The sequence below is a fragment of the Antedon mediterranea genome, chromosome 7, assembly GCF_964355755.1.
Source record: "Antedon mediterranea chromosome 7, ecAntMedi1.1, whole genome shotgun sequence".
Lineage (NCBI taxonomy): Eukaryota > Metazoa > Echinodermata > Crinoidea > Comatulida > Antedonidae > Antedon > Antedon mediterranea.
The window spans coordinates 27,316,925-27,342,017 of record NC_092676.1 but is presented as its reverse complement, the minus strand read 5'-3'; the positions used below and the strand labels follow the sequence as shown (position 1 = coordinate 27,342,017).

The following is a 25,093-nucleotide window of genomic DNA, read 5'->3' as shown; positions in this document are numbered from 1 at the left end:
TGCGGAGAAGCTAGCCTATCATATCAAGACGAGTTTTCATGTTTCTGGGAAAAATCCCATCAAATGTTTACCAGACTACTAGCCATATAAAATAATTTCTAGCCTTTAAAGACTTTCATCATCACATTATCACTTCGCTTCGAGTTCGAATACCAAAAGTACTCACGTGTGTCTCTACATCGTCTAAACGTAACATAGTGCATGCATTTTAGTTGCTGAATATATTAATATATTTTATAGTGAGTAGCCAATCACATGCGGCTGGAACTAGTCAACCGGATAATCATATGCACATGACTTGTACGTGTTTTCCCAGACAGAGCTTACAAGCTAAAGTAGTACACGTATGAAACGCCATATGTGAAAATTATTTATTGTTTTACTAATATTAAGTAAAAAATCCGTATGGAACGCAGACTATGTGCTATCCAATGAGCAGCGTTTCAATATAGACATTCGGTTTGTGTCTTTAGGAGGAGGTCCTGTATCATCAAAACTACATTATGCTAGGCATTATACTGTAGGTCATAGATCTGTTTGTGTCTTTAGGAGGAGGTCCTGTATCATCAAAACTACATTATGCTAGGCATTATAGGTCATAGATCTGTTTGTGTCTTTAGGAGAGGGTCCTGCGTCATCAAAACTACATTATGCTAGGCATTATAAGTCATAGATCTGTTTGTGTCTTTAGGAGAGGGTCCTGCGTCATCAAAACTACATTATGCTAGGCATTATAAGTCATAGATCTGTTTGTGTCTTTAGGAGAGGGTCCTGCGTCATCAAAACTACATTATGCTAGGAATTATAGGTCATAGATCTCTTTGTACTGTCTTTGGGAGGAGGTCCTGCGTCATCAAAACTACATTATGCTAGGCATAATTATACTTCATAGATCTGCTCGCAGCACTTACTTGAACTTTGCAATTTCTAGCTATACACAGTAGTAGCGTAAATTGTAGTAAGCTTTTACTTTAAAGTAGAATAGTCATAAGTAATTTGTTTCAATAAAATATAAAAGTGTAATTTTAAAATGTATTGCTTTGAACAATATACAGTATAATAGCTGAATAAACAAAATCACTTTTTGACAATTGCTCTTGCAGGATGGCCAGCAACAACATAAATGTGTCTATAGATGAGAAAGAACTAGAATGTTCAATTTGTAATGAAAGAATAGAAAATCCAAAATCACTTAGCTGTCATCATAGTTTCTGTCTGAAATGTTTGGAGAATTGGGTTCAAACCAATCATGGCAAGCTAACATGCCCCATTTGTCGCAAAGAGTATCCTATTCCAGTAGGAGGGCTTGAAAAATTTGCCCCAAATACAATTTTTAACAACCTCTTGGAAACCATCAAACAACATGAAAAGAAAGATGAGGCTAAAGGCACTGCCTTTCTGTGTGCCTCTCATGATCAACCATTGAAAATGTATTGTACAAAATGTAAAGTACCAATATGCATAGAATGCACTGAAATGGAACATGCCGCAGGAGATGGAAAACATGAACTAATTAACATTGTTACAGCATTTAATACGTTTAAGAAAGCATCAGAAGACTTGAAGAAAGCTGCCAATGAATCGATACAAAAAATAGAAAATGTACTCAAAATAGTCACAAAGAATGCTAAAGAACTAGAAGAAAGTAAAGAGACAAGTCTCACAGATATTGATAAACAAGTTCAAGAAATAGTACAAGTAATCCAGAAAAAAGCAGATGAAATGAAGAAAAAAGTTGAAGCAAATTATGAAAATGAAAAGAAAATTAATGACGTACAAATTACAAAATTAACAAAAATCAACGCTGAATTAAACACAAATATGAGTTCCATAAATCAGTTACTAAAGAGTGAGACAGCAACTGCTATGAAATCAAGTGAGATTGTATTAAATAAAATGATGGATGAAATTAATAAATCTGAAGAAATCAAACAAGTCAGTACTACTAGACAAATTAACTTTATAAGAAACCAACATCCAATTGATTTATTGAAAGAAAATGACATTGGTAATGTTGTACTCAAATCACTTACTATTGAAGATATGCCTAGAAATATTGTATTCAAACCACTTCCTATCAAAGTAGAGGCTAATCCTTGGGGAGTAGCAAAGTGTGACGATGATTTGCTGGTTTCATTTCTCTCTAATGAAATTCACAAGTACAATAAATCAGGAGAATGTACAAGCAAGATTACACTACCAGAAGGTGTGAAAGTTTACAGAATGTACAGAATGAAGAATGGCAACATAGCATTCAGTGATGTTGGTAATAAATGCATTCAAGTATGTGATATGAATGGTCATGTGATCACATCAATTGGTAAGGATGTATTGAAATATCCATGTGGTATGCACATAGACGAGGCAACTAATGTTATATATGTAGCAGATTTGAAGATTACATGTGTGTACGTGTTTAACATAATTAATGGTCAGCTGTTGAAGAAGATAGGAACACAAAAGGAATCATGTTACAATGGATACTCTGATGTTGCACTTACAAAAACTGGTAAAGTACTTGTAACAGATGTAGGACAGAATCAAGTATTATTGTATGATGACAAGGACAAGTCACTGAAAGTACTCATCAATAAAGGAGATAAAGATGGTAAGGTGATGTTGCCATGTGGAGTTGTAGTTGATGAGGATGATAACATCATCATAGCAAGTTACAAACATCTACAACTATTCAGAAGTGATGGACATTTTATCAAAAGAATTGATCAACAAGAAGGTGGAATTAGTTCACCACGTCAGTTATGTATCATTTCTCATAACCCATGTATGGTTGCTGTAGCAAATTACCGAGGCAACACAATCAATATGTTTAATTATTAAGACTACTCTTCCACATGTATATAAATTAATTATATAAAGTATTTCGTATATAAATTGAAATATTTAAGTTATTAAATCAAATTATAAATTTTGTACATATCTAAATGTGATCCATTTTTGTCTAATTCATAATTAATGAAAAAATATAAATAATATCTTTGGTATTTTAATGCTTAATCTAATCATTCAATGTATAATTTTATGAAATAACAAACATTTATGCTATTTAGTTTTTGGGCTATTTTGAGGTTACTCTATTTCATAAAATTACAAAAAAAAACATTATGTTTGTATAAAAAGCTTACAATTTAAAAATAATTTGTGTTCGTAAGTAATGAATGTTTTAAATGATACAAATAATCAATATTCAATATTTTATATACATGTGATTTGATAAAATGTTATATTAGGAGAAAATGTAAAGCATAACATATTGTAATGACCTGGTCTTGAATAATCTGCGTTTATTTTATAATACCTGTAATAGTAATTGGCAATGTATTTAAATAGAGGGCGCTTTGTACTTTGTTGGGTCATTTTATAAAACTAATCTAAATAACCTTGTAATACTGTTATATTTTAATGGTTTTTTTATATGCCATTTTGTATGTTTAAATTTGATGTGTAGTTCTACTGTGAATCATTTTTAATGTTTCAATCTTTGTACTACAATATTTTCAGACTTTGTATGCTTTTTGTAAATTGTGTTATTATACCAAAAATAAATAAATTTAAACAATGAATAGTCGTATCTAATTAGAGGGTTTTTATGTAGATTTATGAAATAAATTTATTTTTTATGAAATGATTTGTTTGTACACATCTGAGCTTAATAAATAAAATGATTTGTAAAAGAAATCAATTCAGTTTGTTATCTTACATATCTTGTGATAGTTCCTGATTTGACAACAGAAATATGACTAAACCAATCAGATCACTGGAATGATTATGGACAAGTCTGACATCTTTTTGAGATTATCATTGTTATGAAAGACAACAAAATGAGTATGAATTATCTATATTACCCATACACTTCACAAAATAAATGAATGTCGAGTTAGAAGTTTAAAGTTAAAGACTAAACAAAATCTTACCATCATAGGCTAATGCAAGAATAGTTGTACAGTATATTTTATATCGTAAACATTTGATAACGTACAACACATGATGGATCCCAAATGTCTACCCAAAACAGCAATAGCTGTTGTGCCTTCAAGAAGTACACTATTGTGTTAAATTAACATCATAACTAGTCTACTTATGGTCACATGATATGAGTAGAAAAACCAACTGTAACTATTCATGGATGCAAACAAACTGCGGCATATGAATTGAAAAACACATAAATTGTCATTTATATCAGCGGCAGATCCAGGGGTACGCTTTGGGCGAGTGCTGCCCCATTCGACAAGTAACATTTCATTTTAACTATAAAATTGGGGAGCACAAATGCTACCCCATTTGACATCTAAAATAAAATCTTATTTTGGAAATTTACTTTTTTATATCAATATATAAAAATCCTGGATCCACCCCTGTACATCAAAGTTACCTTTAGAATTCTTGTCAAAGTGTAAGGCCTTTTCTCTACTCATCTGGTAGGCTGCGGTCAAAAACCATTGTCTGTTGAAGCACATCTAAAATTTAGAATAAAATATGTTAACTACATGGACAATAACATTTCTTTAAAAATAGTATTTAAAAGCCAGAACATATCTTACCTAATGTGATTAGTAACGTCTTTCATCTGTTGCTAGGTGACAAGTGAGAATATCTTATGAGAAAACACAATGCAGGCCTCTGTTACCTATTGTATACTGTAAAATGTAAACAAATATATATTGTATAATATAATAATGTATATCTCAATTTCAAGTCAGTGCACAAGAAAAAAATTGTGGTAAATTTAACGCAGATCATGAAAGCGAAAGTGCTCGATACAAAATGTAGAGCCAAATATAAATAAATGATAAATACGGTAGTAAATTACCAACTGAACATTTTATTGCACTACAGGCTGTTTCATGAGTATGAACTCAATCTTCAGGTGCAATATATTGTATAATATAATAATGTATATCTCAATTTCAAGTCAGTTTTTTTTACACAAGAAAAAAATTGTCACATTTTACCCAGAAACAGAAAATTTAAAATCTGGTGTGAGCATCAAATAATGTTACAGTACTGAAAATAGAGAAAAAAAAAGTGCACAAAATTATGATGATTTGACAAATCTTATTCCATCCATCTTATTTGCATTATCTGGTCTGGTGATCTGGTCATAATGCTTTGGTTACAGTTTAATTTTAAAATAAAGGCTTTAAATTAAAACTCAATTTACAGCTTTATTAGCACCAACATCACAATTCATAATATAATAAATTATCATTTGTAAATATATTTTTGTTCAAATAAAAATCCAAGATGAGGTTAGGACAAATGCAACTGCTTGAAAGTGATCTACTTTTCAACAAGTTTTTTTTTTAGGTTTAATGGTGGTAATCATAATTTTAAATAGTGCAATATATTTTAATATAGATTTTAATACCATTTTATACAATTTGATATTCAGTAAAATGAATCAGGAGAAAGTATAAGCAAGATTACACTACCAGAAAGTGTTATGGTTTATAGAATGTACAGAATGAAGAATGGCAACATAGCTAAGTGCAAACATTCCAGCTATAGTTTAAATAGATATTAGTGTAAATGTAAATAAGGAGAGTGTAAATTAATATAGTGTATAGGTATCTGAGTAAATAGCTATTAGTGGGTATAATTTCATCATATACAAATGACGCCCTCATCTTCTTCAATCCATGTCAATTTAGCCTGTGCTTATTCTTTAATCCAATCTTACCTCTTCCTTTTTTTCTACTCTTTTCTTGTATTTTTCAAGTTGTTCAGCTGCTTTCCACATCTGCTCAGCACCGTAAAATTGATCTGGAAGAGATTGAGATGTTGGGTAATTTGCAGCAGCAGGTATAGTTTACTATAGGCCTATACAATTTAACCCGAGTCTCCACCTTTTCCATTTTGTGAGAAAGGTACTAATTAAATGACATTTTCTAAAGATTGTTTAGTGATGTAGCCATAAGAAATAAAGTGGTGTGGTTGTTGCAAGAAAGGCAACTATCTCTGTTCAAGCAACTGGGTTATCAAAGGACCATGTGAAAAAGCAACTGTACTGGTAGCTGTTGTTACATATACTCAATTCAATTCAATTCTGAACTTAATTACTACATCTGTAATTACCCCAAGCAGTATAAGAAGTGTGTTTTTGGTGTACTAAAGACAGATACACTATGGGTATACTTGTCTTGGTAACAAATTTTTTGATAGGTAATAACATAAGTGTTTATTGTTTGAAGGTTTGCATGGCGAAATCAAATGTTGAGTTTGCGGTACACCACGTGTATTAGTTCTGAAAAGAACTGTTGAGTTTCTTGAGAAACATAAGTTTATACCTATGCATTTTAATCATGATATATAAAATTACCTGTACTACAAGCATTCACATTAGTTTTCATTTTCAAAGAAGGGCACCACTTTGTAAAATTTAAAAAAAAATGTATTAATGGTGTGGTCTTCCATTTCTTGAGAAGTGTAAATGTAGTTCTATATTTGCAAGAATCTTGATATGTAATGCGTAATACCTAAAGCGATCTAGTAGATTTTATTCACAAATACTGGTCTACTAAATTTTACTATATTGAGTAGACAAGAATATGATCTAGTCTTATAGCTGTACATAAAGCATTAATTGTCCTTTTGTTTATAGTATATTACACAAGGCGTGAATCCAGAGGGTAGCGCTGATGCACACACTCCTCTTGTTGACAGCTAAAATTGTACTATTATACTATTTCTGATTCAAATATTATAAAATGTTAAAATGGTCAAAGCACTTGGAATATATTGAATTATATTAAAAATCTTGGATCAACCCTGTACACTTGACATAAACTACAGTATGCATAAGTTTTTCAAAGAAAGAAATTTACAGCAGATCTATACGTTCTCCCCCTCAAGGAAATCTAACAAATAAAGGCGTGTCCGGTTCAAATCTAACAAATAAAGGCGTGTCCAGTTCACTTGACCAAAGCAGCATCAGGTGATGTTTTCAGAGTTTAGAGCAAATTCATCTAAACATTGACATTGTGATTATCAATCCATAAAATGCTGTGTCGGCCAAATGATAAGGTACATCGTAAACCAAAATTGGCCTAATGGCTATTTTTGTGGTCTGGAATTAGTTTGGTCAGTAAATGGACACTTCAGAAGATCAAATCAGTGATTAAATTTTATAACCAATAAGATTTTACTGCTTTAGGTCTCCTGAGATTGCCATAGACAGTATACATCAATGATACATGAAAGACCACCCATCATTTGAACTGTGACACAAAAGCCTGTAGCCAGGGGTGGATTCAAAGGTTTGAACAAACCTCCTTTTTCCTGATGTTCACTTTTCAAACTAGAGACAGTGGAAACAATGGTAATTAATAGGCCTAACTAGCGGATTTTTGCCACTTTTTTTAGAATTGAACCACCTATAATAAGAATGTCCAGACAAATGGTGGTTTTACTGTACCCTTGGTTCCAGATGTGAAACCAGAGACAATCTATAAAATAAATGGATGTTATAAGAAGAAAATTGAATTAAAATGTTTTCTTTTATTTAAGAATACCATAGAAAATAATATACATCTGCTAATTGTTGAATAACCCGTAGTCATACACAGCTCATTATACACAAAAAACATTATTCAAAATATGCATCCATTTTAAAAGTTTATTTTAAAGTGGTCTTTGGAGAGAAAATGTTTAGTTGAGTCCAAGCAAACTTGAATTAATTAGAGAGAATCTTAAATTGGAGGGAGCGGCAAATGGATATGATAGGTAATTATCCAGGGCCGCAGTAAAGTGGTCTTTAATTAGAGGGAGCAGCAAATGGATATGATAGGTAATTGTCCAGGGCCGCAGTAAAGTGGTCTTTAATTGGAGGGAGTGGCAAATGGATATGATAGGTAATTATCCAGGGCCGCAGTAAAGTGGTCTTTAATTGGAGGGAGCAGCAAATGGATGATAGGTAATTATCTAGGGCCGCACTAAAGTGGTCTTTAATTGGAGGGAGCGGCAAATGGATATGATAGGCAATTATTCAGGGTCGCAGTAAAGTGGTCTTTAATTGGAGGGAGACCAAAATTAGAATAGGGGGAAATACTTTACTTTGTCGGTACACTGGTAAACATAATCAACTGATTAAATTGTTTACAGCAAATATAATTTGGTAAATTATGTTGAGATTGTAAAAATTGATCAATTACCCATACTAAATATAAAGTCGATTGGAGAACTTGCAGTTACTTTTCATTTTGCAACGACCTCGTCAACACGTACTATTAGGAAAGATTCTGAATACAATATTATCAAGGTAACTTATTAATTATAATATATCTTTTTTAATTCTGCTTTAAAACAAATTAGAACTAAACAATTTATAAATATTTTGCTTTACTAAAATCTTTTTCAAATTTTCTAAAAGTACATCACAAATAATAATAATATTAATTCACTATAAAAACATTGTTTAATGTTGTAGTCATTTTATAGTCACCACTAGTCAGTACTTCTATGATGAATGGATGTACTGCAGAGAGCAGGATCACTAGTTAATCATACCAAGTACTGTTTATATTTTAAAACCATTACCATAATCAGTACTATACTTATGACAATTTTGTATTTCTGTTTAATTTTTGTACAAAATTTAAATACTTTCCTAACATTTTTTTGTGTATTCTTTACAAACATAAATATATTTTTGTAATTTACTCTTGCAGGATGGCTAGCAACAATTTCAATGTAGTGGGTAAAGCAAGAGGAATAGTAAAATGTGAGGATGATTGCTTGCTGGTTTCCTTTTCCACACATGAAATTTACAAGTACAAACAATCAGGAGAATGTATAAGCAAGATTACACTACCAGAAGATGTGATTGTTTACAGAATGTACAGAATGAAGAATGGCAACATAGCATTCAGTGATAAGCTTAATAAATGCATTCAAGTATGTGATACGAATGGTCATGTGATCAAATCCATTGGTAAGGGTGTATTGATGGATCCATGTGGTATTCACACAGATGAGTCGACTAATGTTATATATGTAGCAGATTGGAGAAATGGATGTGTGTTGTTTGACATTAATAGTGGTAAGCAGTTGAAGAAGATAGAACCAACTACTAAAGAACTTGGATATATTGATGTTACACTTACAAAAACTGGTAAAGTACTTATAGCAGATGAAGGAAACCACCAAGTATTATTGTATGATGACAAGGACCAGTCACTGAAAGTATTCATCAATGAAGGAGATGAAGATGGTAAAGTGATACAGCCATGGGGTGTTGTAGTTGATGAGGATGACAACATCATCGTAGCAAGTAAAGACAAGGTACAACTATTCAGTAATGATGGACGTTTTATTTAAAAAATTACTGAAGCTGGGATTAGGATTGGACGGGACAGGATAATTTATCCAACTCAATTATGTATTACTTCAAATAACCCATGTATCCTTGTTGTAGGTAATTACTTTGACAACACACTAACAACTTTTACTTATTAAAGTTAAAGGCTCTTACTTTGTATAAAATAATAATTTTTTTTAATATTTAGGATTATTTAATCCCATCAATTAAATTATCGTTTGTTCTACGAATTTTGGAGTGTGATCTGCTGTAGGCAATTGATGAGTACTGTATATTTAGTAATTCTAACAATTAGGCCTACATTTTATCTAGTAATTTAAAACAATATTTGATTTCGATTTTTCGTGGGTCATTTTTGTTTATAAATTACATATTTTATAAATCAAATAAATTAAATTTATTGTTTATTCTACATATGTTTGTATATGATAAGTCTATTATTTGTAATTTATGAGTAATATACATTTAGAAATTTCAATACATTGGCCTACAATTTTAATTTGTGCATACTAATTAAAAAAATATAGTCTAAGTATGTTATACATTTTATAATTGATTGAAACATCATCTTTAAATATATTGTATAGCTAAAATGCATATTAAATTAAACTTAAATAACAATGATAGTAATTTTGTTTTTTGTTTCTTTAAGTTGTATGGGCCTGCTAAGCCATTTATGTTTATATGTATACCAGTGGTTATACTGTGGGCCAGATTGTAATTTACAAATAATCTAGAGGGCCAGATATAGAGTATAGTGTCGCGGATGGCATCAATACATATGTGGACTATGGAGCAAAATCCACATGGCTTTTAACCCTATTTTTTAAACATTTTTTGCGGTTCATATGAAATGCAACGCAATGTCAACTGATCCACGTTCCAAAACCAAACTGTAGCATACATGTCAAGGTTCAAGGTTGCTGTTGGCTTGAAATTTCTCAATTGTGAACCCTGTAGTAATATCATAATATGTGTATGCTGCCCCCAACTATATAACCATAGGAACGCTACTGCGCATTAACGGCAGTTCTAATACAACGCCATGTTGAATAATAATACCGATTAATAGCAAAGAATATATATCACAAGAATGAGTATTCCGCGATTTTTGCATGAGAAATTTGTAACAGAGAGCTCCAGTGAGTGATGCCCGCCCTCATAAGGGCGGATGTATGTATACATACTAAATAAGACTTGATTTAATAGATATTATACATGTCACATTAAATAGAATTATAATAATATATTTTGCAATTGTAAACTATTTTATAATGCATATATAATACATATTTATTAACAAACTAGTGTACATTCACTTTACAGACAATTATTTACTAACATGCTAAAAGTTAGTTCACAAAAAAGGCCTAACACAGCAACACCAAAATCAACGAATCGTTACTCAGCACGGCCTATTCTTTACCATTGCCGTGTACTACTCTACGCCCGGTAAATTAAGTATTGTTTTTATGATATAAATTAGTATAAAATACATGTTATTAATAGGACAAAATGTTAAATGTCATTAACATTTATTTGTTTTACCAGAAACAAGTTAAATATAGGAATATTATTAAACTATCCTTCGTGAAAACGAGTAAACAGCAACACGCCCGGTCACGCTATCGTAGCGCCCGGTTGATAAAGCAAACTGTTTATACGGCAGTTTTTACTAAATAAATTGCATAAAACGAACAATTAAATATCCAAATAGTATTTAACATGATGTTGGCATGTAGTTGATAACATTTTTTATCATGAAACTACTACCGGTGGTCCAGCCTTTGATTAGTGAAACCGTCACAAAAAGTTGTATACATCCCAGATACATCCACACTTATGGCGGCGCCCTACCACATGGACAATATTACTGTTACAGGGAAAATCGCGGATTACTCATTCTTGTGATATATATTCTTTGTTAATAGTTATACATTTAAAGTTAAAATAATCATTAAAACGTGTCCGGCAATCATTAAATGGTGGCAGCGGTATATTGTGAAATAACAAGGAATAGAACTTCACGTTTTAATTTTACGATCATTAGTAAAATTATCTCAACTCTATAAATAAAGTTTGTATGTTATTGAAGTGCAAAAATGTCATTTAAAGATATATTGTCCTCCTGAAAAAAATATTTTTTGTTGTTGAATATGTCATTTTAATGTCACATAATAGTTATTCACTTTGACCAAAAATTGAATAAAATTTACCTGAAAAAACTGTAATTTAAAGCAAACAATATTTTTTTTGTTAAATTTGACTGTTTATTTTGTTTTTTTATAAGTGAAATCATTATTTTAATTGTTTTCATTATAACTGCAAAATGGCCTATTCAAAGTCTGATTTTATACATTTTTATTTTTCATGATTTTGGGTGACAATACATCTTTAAATTATTTACCTTTATAGAACTCATAATCCTTGCCCAGGTGTAATCGCCTTTCCTTGCTCTACTCATTGCGGACAGTTTCTCACGTGGAAATATAATACGGACAGATTCTACAGCAGTCATAAGAGGGCAGCAGTCAAGTAACATTTCAATCTGATGTGTTTGGTCAAGAGAATGTTTTGTAGATTCTTTGAAGTTGCTCACACCAAAATAACAATTTTACGGCATGTTATTGATACATTGTAATTTTATAAAATACAAAAATTGTTTAAAATAAGTAGTATTAGCTAGAAATTTCTAGACACCCACCTGATCAGTAATTTCTGCTATATGTTTCCACTCTAGATGGCGATAGTTGTCTTTGACACCTCTTGTCTCTCCTCAGTGCTCCCTTTTTTGTTTCGGTACATTCGGTAAATTTCTAAAAGTTGCAAATGAATTGCTGATTTTCACCTGAAAAATAAATATGAATGTTTGGTCCCTGGATGTAACATGATATTGATATGACACATGTATCATACATTAAGATACAACGATCACACAACTTGAACTGTGACACAATAATTAATAATTTTAAACGTATTAACAAAAATGATGCAAAGTGTGAAAATACTGTAAATATTAATTTTAAAAGGTTATCATTTCATGTAGAATACTCTATATTTTGCTATACATATACACATACATTATTAATATATAAATATCAACATATTTATAAGAGATGACAGGATACTACTTTACAGGATAATTTCACCTTAACATTGAACTTTGTGTCAATAAATGACATGTAAACCTACGCAATTTGATAAGGAATAATTATGTAATAACGAAAATCAGAATGGTTGGAAAAACCCTGCTGCCTTTTTGGTGAGTCTATACTAGGTCTGTACATTGGTAAACATTGAATAGATAAATCAGTGATTATGTTGTTTGATAGCAAATACAATTTCAATGCATAATATTTGTTGAGGTTGTTAAATTTTAACTTTTACCGATAGATTTTACTTGACTTTTGAACTTGAACTTACTAAATATCAGGTCCCATGATTGCAAAACTCCCTTACTAGGTCTGTACATTGGTAAACAATGAATAGATAAATCAGTGATTTGTTTTATATAGCAAATACAATTTCAATGTGTAATATTTGTTCAGGTTGTTAAATTTTAACTTTTACCGATAGCACTTACTAAATATCAGGTCCCGTGATTGCAAAACTCCCTTACTAGTAATTTTGGAACGACCACGTCAGCACCTATTGGAATATTTCTTACTTTTCAACGACCACGTCAGCACCTATTGGAATCTTTCTTACTTTTCAACAACCACGTCAGCATGTAAAAATCTTAAGTACAACCATTTATCAAAAGGTGACTTTATATTTATTATTTACAATAATATAGGTCTTTGGCAGTTTTAAATTATAATTTATTTATATGTTAAGCAACTTTGTGTTGGACTATTTCAAAGGGTTCAAAACCAATCTAACTCCATTAAAAGAAATAATTTATAAGAATGTAGATGAATTTGATGTTGGAAATTTTACCTAAATAAATGAATATCAACAATAAAGATAGACTGCAACTATTCTTAGCAAATATAGTTTTCTAGTATAGCTAAAACCATTATTATCTTCCCTATTAGTTTGAATAATTTATGCTATTGCAGGATGGCTAGTAAGAATACAAGTATAATTGGGGATATAGATGAGAAAGTACTAGAATGTTCTATCTGTAATGGACGATTAGAAGACCCAAAATCACTTAGCTGCCTTCATAGTTTCTGTCTGAAGTGTTTGGAAAATTGGGTTCAAACCAATTGTGGACAGCTAACATGCCCTATTTGTCGCAAAGAGTATCCTATTCCAGTAGGAGGGCTTGAAAAACTTGCCCCAAATACAATTCTTAACAACCTCTTGGAAACCATCAAACAACATGAAAAGAAGGATGATGCTAAAGGCACTGCCTTTCTGTGCCCCTCTCATGCTCAACCATTGAAAATGTATTGTACAAAATGTAAAGTACCAATATGCATAGAATGCACTGAAATGGAACATGCTGCAGGAGATGGAAAACATGAACTAATTAACATTGTTACAGCATTTAATACGTTTAAGGAAACCTCAGAAGACTTAAAGAAAGCTGCCAATGAATCGATACGAAAAATAGAAAATGTACTCAAAATAGTCACAAAGAATGCTAAAGAACTAGAAGAAAGTAAAGATGCAAGCCTCACAGATATTGATAACCAAGTTCAAGAAATGTTTTTAATAATCCAGAAAAAAGCAGATGAAATGAAGAAAAAAGTTGAAGCAAATTATGAAAATGAAAAGAAAGTTAATGACTTACAAATTACAAAATTAACAAAAATCAACGCTGAATTAAACACAAATATGAGCTCCTTAAATCAGTTACTAAAGAGTGAGACAGCAACTGCTATGAAATCAAGTGAGATTGTATTAAACAAAATGATGGATGAAATGAATAAATCTGAAGAAATCAAACAAGTCAGTACAACTAGACAAATTAACTTTATCAGATACCAACATCCAATTGATTTATTGAAAGAAAATGAAATTGGTAATGTTGTATTCAAATCACCTCCTATCGAAGTAAAGGGTAATCCTACAGGAGTAGTAAAGTGTGATGATGATTGCTTGCTGGTTTCATTTAACACAAATGAAATTCCCAAGTACAACCAAGCAGGAGAATGTATAAGCAGGATTACACTACCAGAAGGTGTGATGGTTAACAGAATGTACAGAATGAAGAATGGCAACATAGCATTCAGTGATGTTGGTAATGAATGCATTCAAATATGTGATATGAATGGTCATGTGATTAAATCCATTGGTAAGGGTGTATTGATGAATCCATGGGGTATTCACATAGATGAGGCAACTAATGTTATATATGTAGCAGATTGGGTACGTGTGTACGTGTTTGACATTAATAGTGGTAAGCTGTTGAAGAAGATAGGAACACAAAAGGAAGGACGTTATAGTCGATACTCTGATGTTGCACTTACAAAAACTGGTAAAGTACTTGTAGTAGATAAAGGACAGCATCAAGTATTATTGTATGATGACAAGGACAAGTCACTGAAAGTACTCATCAATGGAGGAGATGAAGATGGTAAGGTGATGTACCCAGATGGAGCTGTAGTTGATGAGCATGATAACATCATTGTAGCAAGTGAATACATACTACAACTATTCAGTAGTGATGGATATTTTATCAAAAGAATTGATCAACAAAAAGATGGAATTAGTTGGCCAAGTCAGTTATGTATCATTTCTCATAACCCATGTATGGTTGCTGTAGTAAATTGGGGTTACAACACAATCAAAATATTTTATTATTAAAAGCAAGAAATTAATTAATTATATAAAGTATTTCCTATATAAACTGAAATTTTCAAATTATTAAATCAAATTATAAATTGTGTACATATCTAACCCATTTTTGCCTAATTCATAATTACTGAAAAAATTATGTATTTTAATGCTTAATCTATTCATTCAATGTGTATTTTCATCAAACACAACATTTAGTTTTATTTTATTTTTTAAAATTACACACAAATTAGGTTCGTATACAAAGCTTACAATTAAAAAAATAATCTTTAAGATTGTAAGTAATGAATGTGTTAAATAATACAAATAATCAATAATCTGTTTTTTATTTTATATACACATGTAACTTTGATAAAATGTTATATTAGGATAAAAGGTAAAGCATAACATATTGTAATGACCTGGTCTTGAATAATCTGTGTTTATTTTATGATAAATAGCAATTGCCACGGTATTTAAATAGAGGGGGCTCTGTACTTTATTGGGTCATTTTATAAACTAATCTAAATAACCTTGTAATACTGTTATATTTAATTGTTTTTTTAATATTCTGTTTTTGTATGTTTAAATTTTATGTGTAGTTTTACTGTGAATTTGTCTACTTTTGATCCATCATTTTTAATGTTTCAATCTTTGTACTACAATATTTTCAGACTTTGTATGCTTTTTGTAAATTGTGTTATTATACCTGAATAAATAAATTTAAATTAACAATTATAAATAGTCGTATCTAATTAGAGGGGTTTTTATGTAAATTTATTTTTTATGAAATGATTTGTTTGTACATCTGAGCTTAATAAATAAAATGATTTGTAAAGAAATCTATTCAGTATGTTATCTTACAGTTGTGATAGTTCCTGATTTGACAACAGAAATGTTACACGTGACTATTATCATTAAAGCATCATTACAGACAGAAATGACTATTAACCAATCAGATCACTGGAATGATTATGGACAAGTCTGACATCTTTTTGAGATTATTATGAAAGACAACAAAATGAGTATGAATTATCTATATCACCCATACACTTTACAAAAATAAGGCTGATGCGAGAATAGTTGTACAGTATATTTTATATCGTAAACATTTGATACCGTACACCACATGATGGATCCCAAATGTCTACCCAAAACAGCAATAGCTGTTGTGCCTTCATATCAAGAAGTACGCTTGTGTTGAATTAGTATCATAACTAGTCTAGTTATGGTCACATGATACAAGTAGAACAAGCACAAATGTGCAATACTCGGGGTACAGACGAAAGAAGCTGTATACAGACGTATACAGTTAGAAAGTTAAAGAAAAATAGGTTTCGCCAGGGCTCGAACCGGGACCTTCTGCGTGTTACGCAGACTTGACAACCACTACACTACGAAAACCACTTACACTTAAAATGTGGGTTACAGAAAGTTTTTTAATCCATTTAAATTACAAATAAATATGGTAATAAGCACAAAGAAAAATAAACATGTTTAAAAGTGATAATTACCGATTACACAAAATAAGTATTTAAAAAAAAATTAAAAATAAGATATACTGTGTATAATTATCATATTGCGTATACAGTACTTTTCACCATAAAGTTTAAAAAAAAGGTTTCGTCCGGGCTCGAACCAGGTACCTTCTGCGTGTTAAGCAAACGTGATAAGCACTACGCCAAGAATCCGCATATAACCATATAACTACATAACGCTGTGGTGTGTGTCACACATTGTGGCTTCTTAATTAAACAAATTAATTAACAAAAAATTAAAAATCCGGCTCTATAGCTTTGAGGACATGTCCCTGTAGTATGTTCATGCCAAATCCCAGCTCAATACTACAACGAATAAGGGAGGAGTAGTACTTTAAAAATCGCACTTTTTACTCAATAGTGTCCAGATGGAGGAAGAAGAGGAGAAAATGAGTAAGTCCTAGACTCGGGTACCCCGAGTAAAAACCAACTGTAACTATTCATGGATGCAAACAAACTGAATTGAAAAACACATAAATTGTCATTTATATCAGCGGCAGATCCAGGGGGTTACGCTTTGGGCGTGTGCTGCCCCCATTTGACAAGTAAAATTTCATTTTAACTATCAAATGGGGGAGCACAAATGCTACACCATTTGACAGCTAAAATGAAATCTTACTTTTTGAAAATGTACTTTTTTTTATATCAATATATAAAATCCTGGATCCACCCCTGTACATCAAAGTTACCTTTAGAATTCTTGTAAAAGTGTAAGGCCTTTCCTCTACTCATTATCTGGTAGGCTGAGGTCAAAAACCATTGTCTGTTGAAGCACATCTAAAATTTAGAATAAAATATGTTAACTACATTGACAAAAACATTTATTTAAAAATAGTATTTAATAGCCAGAACATAGCTTACCTAATGTGAACAGTAACGTCTTTCATCTGTTGCTAGGTGACAAGTGAGAATATCTTATGAGAAAACACAATGCAGGCATTTGTTACCTACTGTATACTGTAAAATGTTTAAAAAATATATATTGTATAATATAATAATGTATATCTCAATCTCAAGTCAAGTGCACAAGAAAAAAATTGTCACATTTTACCCAGAAACAGAAAATTTAAAATCTGGTGTGAGCATCAAATAATGTTACAGTACTGAAAATAGAGAAAAAAAAGTGCACACAATTATGATGATTTGACAAATCTTATTCCATCCATCTTATTTGCATTATCTGGTCTGGTGATCTGGTCATAATGCTTTGGTTACAGTTTAATTTTAAAATAAAGGCTTTAAATTAAAACTCAATTTACAACTTTATTAGCACCAACATCACAATTCATATTATAATGCATTATCATTTGTAAATATATTTTTGTTTAAATAAAAATCCAAGATGAGGTTAGGACAAATGCAATTGAACTGTTTGATTCTTCTACATTTTAACAAGTTTTTTTTTTCATGTTTTAATGGTGGTAATCATAATTTTAAATAGTGCAATATTTTGTAATATAGATTTTAATACCATTTTATACAATTTGATATTTTCTGTCCAGGAAAGAAGATTTTCTATGTATTCGTATTGGAATAAACAAAAAGATATTTGATTTACTATCACTCCACATTGAGGGCGGGCTGTTCAGCTTGCTGCTGATTGGTTGCAATCCTTTTTATCTTTGTTTATCTTGCTTTGTAACCTGCAATAATCCACCCCATCATTAGTCCTTCAGATTGTTGAGCCATTGATAGCTATTAATTAGTTAGACATTAGTGTAAATGTAAATAAGGAGAGTGTAAATTAATATAGTGTATAGGTATCTGAGTAAATAGCTATTAGTGGGTATAATTTCATCATATACAAATGACGCTCTCATCTTCTGCAATCCATGTCAATTTAGCCTGTGCTTATTCTTTAATCCAACATTTTTTTCTACTCTTTTCTTGTATTTTTCAAGTTGTTCAGCTGCTTTCCACATCTGCTCAGCACTGTAAAATTGATCTGGAAGAGATTGAGATGTTGGGTAATTTGCACCAGGTATAGTTTTCCATAAGGCCTATACAATTTAACCTAAGTCTCCACACCTTTTCCATTTTGTGGGAAAGGTACTCATTAAATGATGGTTTTGTGATGTAGACACAAGAAATAAAGTTATGCGGTTGTTGCAAGAAAGGCAACAATCTCTGTTCAAGCCACTGGCTTATCAAAGGACCACGTGGAAAAGCAACTGTACTGGTGGCTGTTGTTTGATATACTCAATTCAATTCAATTCTGAATCCTTAATTACTAACTCTGCAATATTTTATTTCGATTTTTTGTGGGTCATTTTTGTTTATAAATTACATACTTTATAAATCAAATAAATTAAACTATTGTTTATTCTACATATGTTTGTATATAATAAGTCTATTATTTGTATATTTATTGTTTATTCTACATATGTTTGTATATAATAAGTCTATTATTTGTATATTTATTGTTTATTCTACATATGTTTATATATAATAAGTCTATTATTTGTATATTTATTGTTTATTCTACATATGTTTGTATATAATAAGTCTATTATTTGTATATTTATTGTTTATTCTACATATGTTTGTATATGATAAGTCTATTATTTGTATATTTATTGTTTATTCTACATATGTTTGTATATAATAAGTCTATTATTTGTATATTCATTGTTTATTTTACATATGTTTGTATATGATAAGTCTATTATTTGTATATTTATTGTTTATTTTACATATGTTTGTATATAATAAGTCTATTATTTGTATATTTATTGTTTATTTTACATATGTTTGTATATGATAAGTCTATTATTTGTATATTTATTGTTTATTCTACATATGTTTGTATATAATAAGTCTATTATTTGTATATTCATTGTTTATTTTACATATGTTTGTATATAATAAGTCTATTATTTGTATATTTATTGTTGATTTTACATATGTTTGTATATGATAAGTCTATTATTTGTATATTTATTGTTTATTCTACATATGTTTGTATATAATAAGTCTATTATTTGTATATTTATTGTTTATTCTACATATGTTTGTATATAATAAGTCTATTATTTGTATATTTATTGTTTATTCTACATATGTTTGTATATGATAAGTCTATTATTTGTATATTTATTGTTTATTCTACATATGTTTGTATATAATAAGTCTATTATTTGTATATTTATTGTTTATTCTACATATGTTTGTATATAATAAGTCTATTATTTGTATATTTATTGTTTATTCTATTATTTGTATATTTATTGTTTATTTTACATATGTTTGTATATAATAAGTCTATTATTTGTATATTTATTGTTTATTCTACATATGTTTGTATATAATAAGTCTATTATTTGTATATTTATTGTTTATTTTACATATGTTTGTATATGATAAGTCTATTATTTGTATATTTATTGTTTATTCTACATATGTTTGTATATAATAAGTCTATTATTTGTATATTCATTGTTTATTTTACATATGTTTGTATATAATAAGTCTATTATTTGTATATTTATTGTTGATTTTACATATGTTTGTATATGATAAGTCTATTATTTGTATATTTATTGTTTATTCTACATATGTTTGTATATAATAAGTCTATTATTTGTATATTTATTGTTTATTCTACATATGTTTATATATAATAAGTCTATTATTTGTATATTTATTGTTTATTCTACATATGTTTGTATATAATAAGTCTATTATTTGTATATTTATTGTTTATTCTACATATGTTTGTACATTATAAGTCTATTATTTGTAATTTATGAGTAATATACATTTAGAAATTTCAATACATAGGCCTACAATTTTAATTTGTGCATACTAATTAAAAAAATATAGTCTAAGTATGTTATACATTTTATAAAAAGTTTATAATTGAAATATCATCTTAAATATATTGTATAGCTTAACATACGTAATTAAATTAAACTTAAATAACAATGATATTAATTAAGTTGTATGGGCCTGCTAAGCTATTTATGTTATGTATACCAGTAGTTATACTGTGGGCCAGATTGTAATTTACAAATAATCTAGAGGGCCAGATATAGAGTATAGTGTCGCGGATGGCATCAATACATATGTGGACTATGGAGCAAAAGCCACATGGCTTTTAACCCTATTTAAACATTTTTCGCGGGTCATATGAAATGCAACGCAATGTCAACTGATCCACGTTCCAAAACCAAACTGTAGCATACATGTCAAGTTTGAGGTTGCTGTTGGCTTGAAATTTCTCAATTGTGAACCCTGTAGTAATATCATAATATATGTATGCTGCCCCCAACTATATAACCATAGCAACGCTACTGCGCACTAACGGCAGTTCTAATACAACGCCATGTTGAATAATAATACCGATTAATAGTTATACATTAAAAGTTAAAATAATCATTAAAACGTGTCCGGCAATCATTAAATGGTGGCAGCGGTATATTGTGAAATAACAAGGAATAGAACTCCACGTTTTAATTTTACGATCTTTAGTAAAATTATCTCAACTCTATAAATAAAGTTTGTATGTTATTGAAGTGCAAAAATGTAATTTAAAGATATATTGTCCTCCTGAATTTACCGGAAAAAACTGTAATTTAAAGCAAACAATATTTTTTTTTTTTAATTTGGCTGTTTATTTTGTCTTTTTATAAGTGAAATCATTATTTTAATCGTTTTCATTATAACTGCAAAATGGCCTATTCAAAGTCTGATTTTATACATTTTTATTTTTCATGATTTTGGGTGACAATACATCTTTAAATTATTTACCTTTATAGAACTCATAATCCTTGGCCAGGTGTAATCGCCTTTCCTTGCTCTACTCATTGCGGACAGTTTCTCACATGGAAATATAATACGGACAGATTCTACAGCAGTCATAAGAGGGCAGCAGTCAAGTAACATTTCAATCTGATGTGTTTGGTCAAGAAAATGTTTTGTAGATTCTTTGAAGTTGCTTACCTAAATAACAATTTTACAGCATGTTATTGATACATTGTAATTTTTTAAAATACAAAAACATTTTACCGATAGCACTTACTAAATATCAGGTCCCATGATTGCAAAACTCCCTTACTATAGTAACCTTGGACCGACCAATCTTTCTTACTTTTCAACGACCACGTCAGCACCTTTTGGGAATCTTTCTGACTTTTCAACAACCACGTCAGCACGTAAAGAAGCTTAAGTACAACCATTTATCAAGAGGTGACTTTTTAATATTTATTATTTACAATAATTAAGCAACTTTGTGTTTGACTATTTCAAAGGGTTCAAATCCAATCCATATAACTCCATTAAAAGAAATAATCTATAAGAATGTAGATGAATTTGATATTGAAAATTTTTACCTAAATAAATGAATATCAATAATAAAGAATAGACTTTAGTTATTCTTAGCAAATATTGTTTGTTCAGGGGCGGTCGCAGAACTATTTTAAGGGGGTTGCCCACAAGTCCAAAACCGTAGATAACGAGTTTTTGCAGGCGGGGCCTGTGGTGAAGCAAATTTGGTTAAATGACACCCCTAGATGGCCGGAAATGGTACTCTCGAACGTAAAATTCACGATAAATGGCACCTATAGTTCGCCTACCAAAGAGCAATACCATCGTATCCCACCTATTTTTTCCGCTGGTAAAACACACGCGACATTTTTAACGTCAAAGGAAGTCACGACGAATGTACTTCCGGTAAGAAGCTAATAAATTCTAACAATTATAATCAATCAATACAAATTAATTATTATTATTATCAATTAAAAATTTTAAAAAGTTAGACAATATGATGGGGAATCTCCGGCAAAATGCAATAATTATGGACAAATCAACCACCCCATATGACGGGGTTTTCCACGAACACAGTGTGTAGTGAAGTTTTATTTCGTACCTTCTCATGATGCACACAAGCAATCCAAACAGTCAGAAATTTATTCACACAGAAAAATAGTGCGCGGTATTGTAATGCTGGTTATAATTTTACGCTGCAGTCTGTCAATTTACATATAGGCTCTTTCAAAACTGGACTCTATAACGTTAATGGTTATTATATATGATAAATGGGATTTAAATTTTAATTTAGTGACAGAAAAAAAACATTTAGCATGAAATTAAGTGTGTTGCCCGGGTAACTAGGGCAACCCCCCCTGCGTCTGACCCTGTTGTTTGTATAGCTAAAACCATTACTATCCTTATTACTATATTAGATTGAATAATTTATGTTGATTACAAATCAATATTGCAGGATGGCTAGCAACGACATTAGTTTACTTGGAGATATAGATGATAAAGTACTAGAATGTTCTATCTGTAATGGAAGGCTAGAAGATCCAAAATCACTTAGCTGTCTTCATAGTTTCTGTCTGAAGTGTTTGGAGAATTGGGTTCAAACCAATCATGGCAAGCTAACATGCCCTATTTGTCGCAAAGAGTATCCTATTCCAGTAGGAGGGCTTGAAAAACTTGCCCCAAATACAATTCTTAACAACCTCTTGGAAACCATCAAACAACATGAAAAAAAAGAAGACGTTAAAGGCACTGCCTCTCTATGTGCCTCTCATGCTAAACCATTAGAAATGTATTGCACAAAATGTAAAGTACCAATATGCATAGAATGCACTGCAATGGAACATGCTGCAGGAGATGGAAAACATGAACTAATTAACATTGTAACAGCATTTAATACGTTTAAGGAAACATCAGAAGACTTAAAGAAAGCTGCCAATGAATCCATAAAAAAAATAGAAAATGTACTCAAAATAGTCACAAAGAATGCTAAAGAACTAGAAGAAAGTAAAGATGCAAGTCTCACAGATATTGATAACCAAGTTCAAGAAATGTTTTTAATAATCCAGAAAAAAGCAGATGAAATGAAGAAAAAAGTTGAAGAAAATTATGAAAATGAAAAGAAAGTTAATGACTTACAAATTACAAAATTAACAAAAATCAACGCTGAATTAAACACAAATGTGAGTTCCCTAAATCAGTTACTAAAGAGTGAGACAGCAACTGCTATGAAATCAAGTGAGATTGTATTAAATAAAATGATGGATGAAATTAATAAATCTGAAGAAATCCAGCAAGTCAGCACAAGTAGACAGATTAACTTTATCAGAAACAAACATTCAATTGATTTATTGAAAGAAAATGACATTGGAAAAGTCACGATCAAACCCCTTACTATCAAAGTAGAGGGTCAGCCTTTTGGAGTAGTAAAGTATGATGATGATTGCTTGCTGGTTTCATTTCTCACAAATGAAATTCACAAGTACACACTATCAGGAGAATGTATAAGCAAGATTACACTACCAGAAGGTGTGATGGTTACCAGAATGTACAAAATGAAGAATGGCAATACAGTATAGCATTCAGTGATGTTGGTAATAAATGCATTCAAGTATGTGATATGAATGATCATGTGATCAGATCCATTGGTAAGGGTGTATTGATGGATCCATGTGGTATTCACATAGATGAGGCAACTAATGTTATATATGTAGCAGATTGGCACATTACATGTGTGTACGTGTTTGACATAATTAATGGTCAGCTGTTGAAGAAGATAGGAACACAAAAGGAAGGATGTTACAATGGATACTCTGATGTTGCACTTACAAAAACTGGCAAAGTACTAGTAGCACATGCAGCACAGCATCAAGTATTATTGTATGATGACAAGGACAAGTCACTGAAAGTACTCATCAATAAAGGAGATGAAGATGGTAAAGTGATGATGCCATGGGATGTTGTAGTTGATGAGGATGATAACATCATCATAGCAAGTAACAACAAACTACAACTATTCAGTAGTGATGGACATTTTATCAAAAGAATTGATAAACAAGAAGGTGGAATTAGTGTACCACTTCAGTTATGTATCATTTCTCATAATCCATGTATGGTTGCTGTAGCAAATGGGGGTGGCGAAACAATCAAAATGATTATTAAATGATTAATTATTAAAAGCAATTTAAGACTACTCTTCACCATGTATATAAATTAATATAAAGTATTTCCTATATATATATATTCAAGTAATTAAATCAAATTGTAAATTTTGTACATATCTAAATGTGATCCATTTTTACCTAATTCATAATTAATGAAAAAATATAAATAATATCTTTAGTATTTTAATTCTTAATCTAATCATTCAATGTGTATTTTTATATTATTCCTATACATATTTTTTCATATAACCCATGTATGGTTGCTGTAACAAATTACAGTGACAGCACCAACAAAATATGAATCTATAAGTAATAAGTAATGTAAAATACAACTAAAACAGAAAACACCTTACCTAATATGAACAGTGCCTTCTATCTGTTAACGTTGCTAGGTGACAAGTGAGAATATCTTATGAGAAAACACAATGCAGGCCTCTGTTACCTACTGTATACTGTAAAATGTAAAGAAAAAAAATCATGTAAAAAAATATATATATATATATACACTGTATAACAATCTCAAGTGCAAATGAAAAGGAAAATTGCCACATTGTGTTGGATGCATCTAC

General features: G+C 30.4%; 2 long non-coding RNA genes across 2 annotated transcripts in view; both read right to left on the bottom strand.

Moving 5' to 3' along the window:
* Positions 1 to 17,377, bottom strand: part of LOC140055107 (uncharacterized) — a 63,995-nt gene extending 46,618 nt beyond the window's left edge. Inside the window, exons 1-6 of the long non-coding RNA XR_011846623.1 lie at positions 17,289 to 17,377; positions 12,039 to 12,182; positions 11,742 to 11,839; positions 5,699 to 5,781; positions 4,560 to 4,655; positions 4,391 to 4,475 (exon numbers count right to left, since the gene is read on the bottom strand). This is a non-coding gene — a long non-coding RNA (uncharacterized lncRNA). The remainder of the gene's footprint in view (positions 1 to 4,390; positions 4,476 to 4,559; positions 4,656 to 5,698; positions 5,782 to 11,741; positions 11,840 to 12,038; positions 12,183 to 17,288) is intronic.
* Positions 17,378 to 18,386: 1,009 nt separating this feature from the next.
* On the bottom strand, positions 18,387 to 24,976 carry LOC140055108 (uncharacterized). The gene is made up of 3 exons (XR_011846624.1): positions 24,878 to 24,976; positions 21,349 to 21,540; positions 18,387 to 18,544 (listed from the first exon to the last, which is right to left on the bottom strand). It is a non-coding gene; the product is annotated as an uncharacterized lncRNA (long non-coding RNA).
* Positions 24,977 to 25,093: the final 117 nt, after the last annotated feature.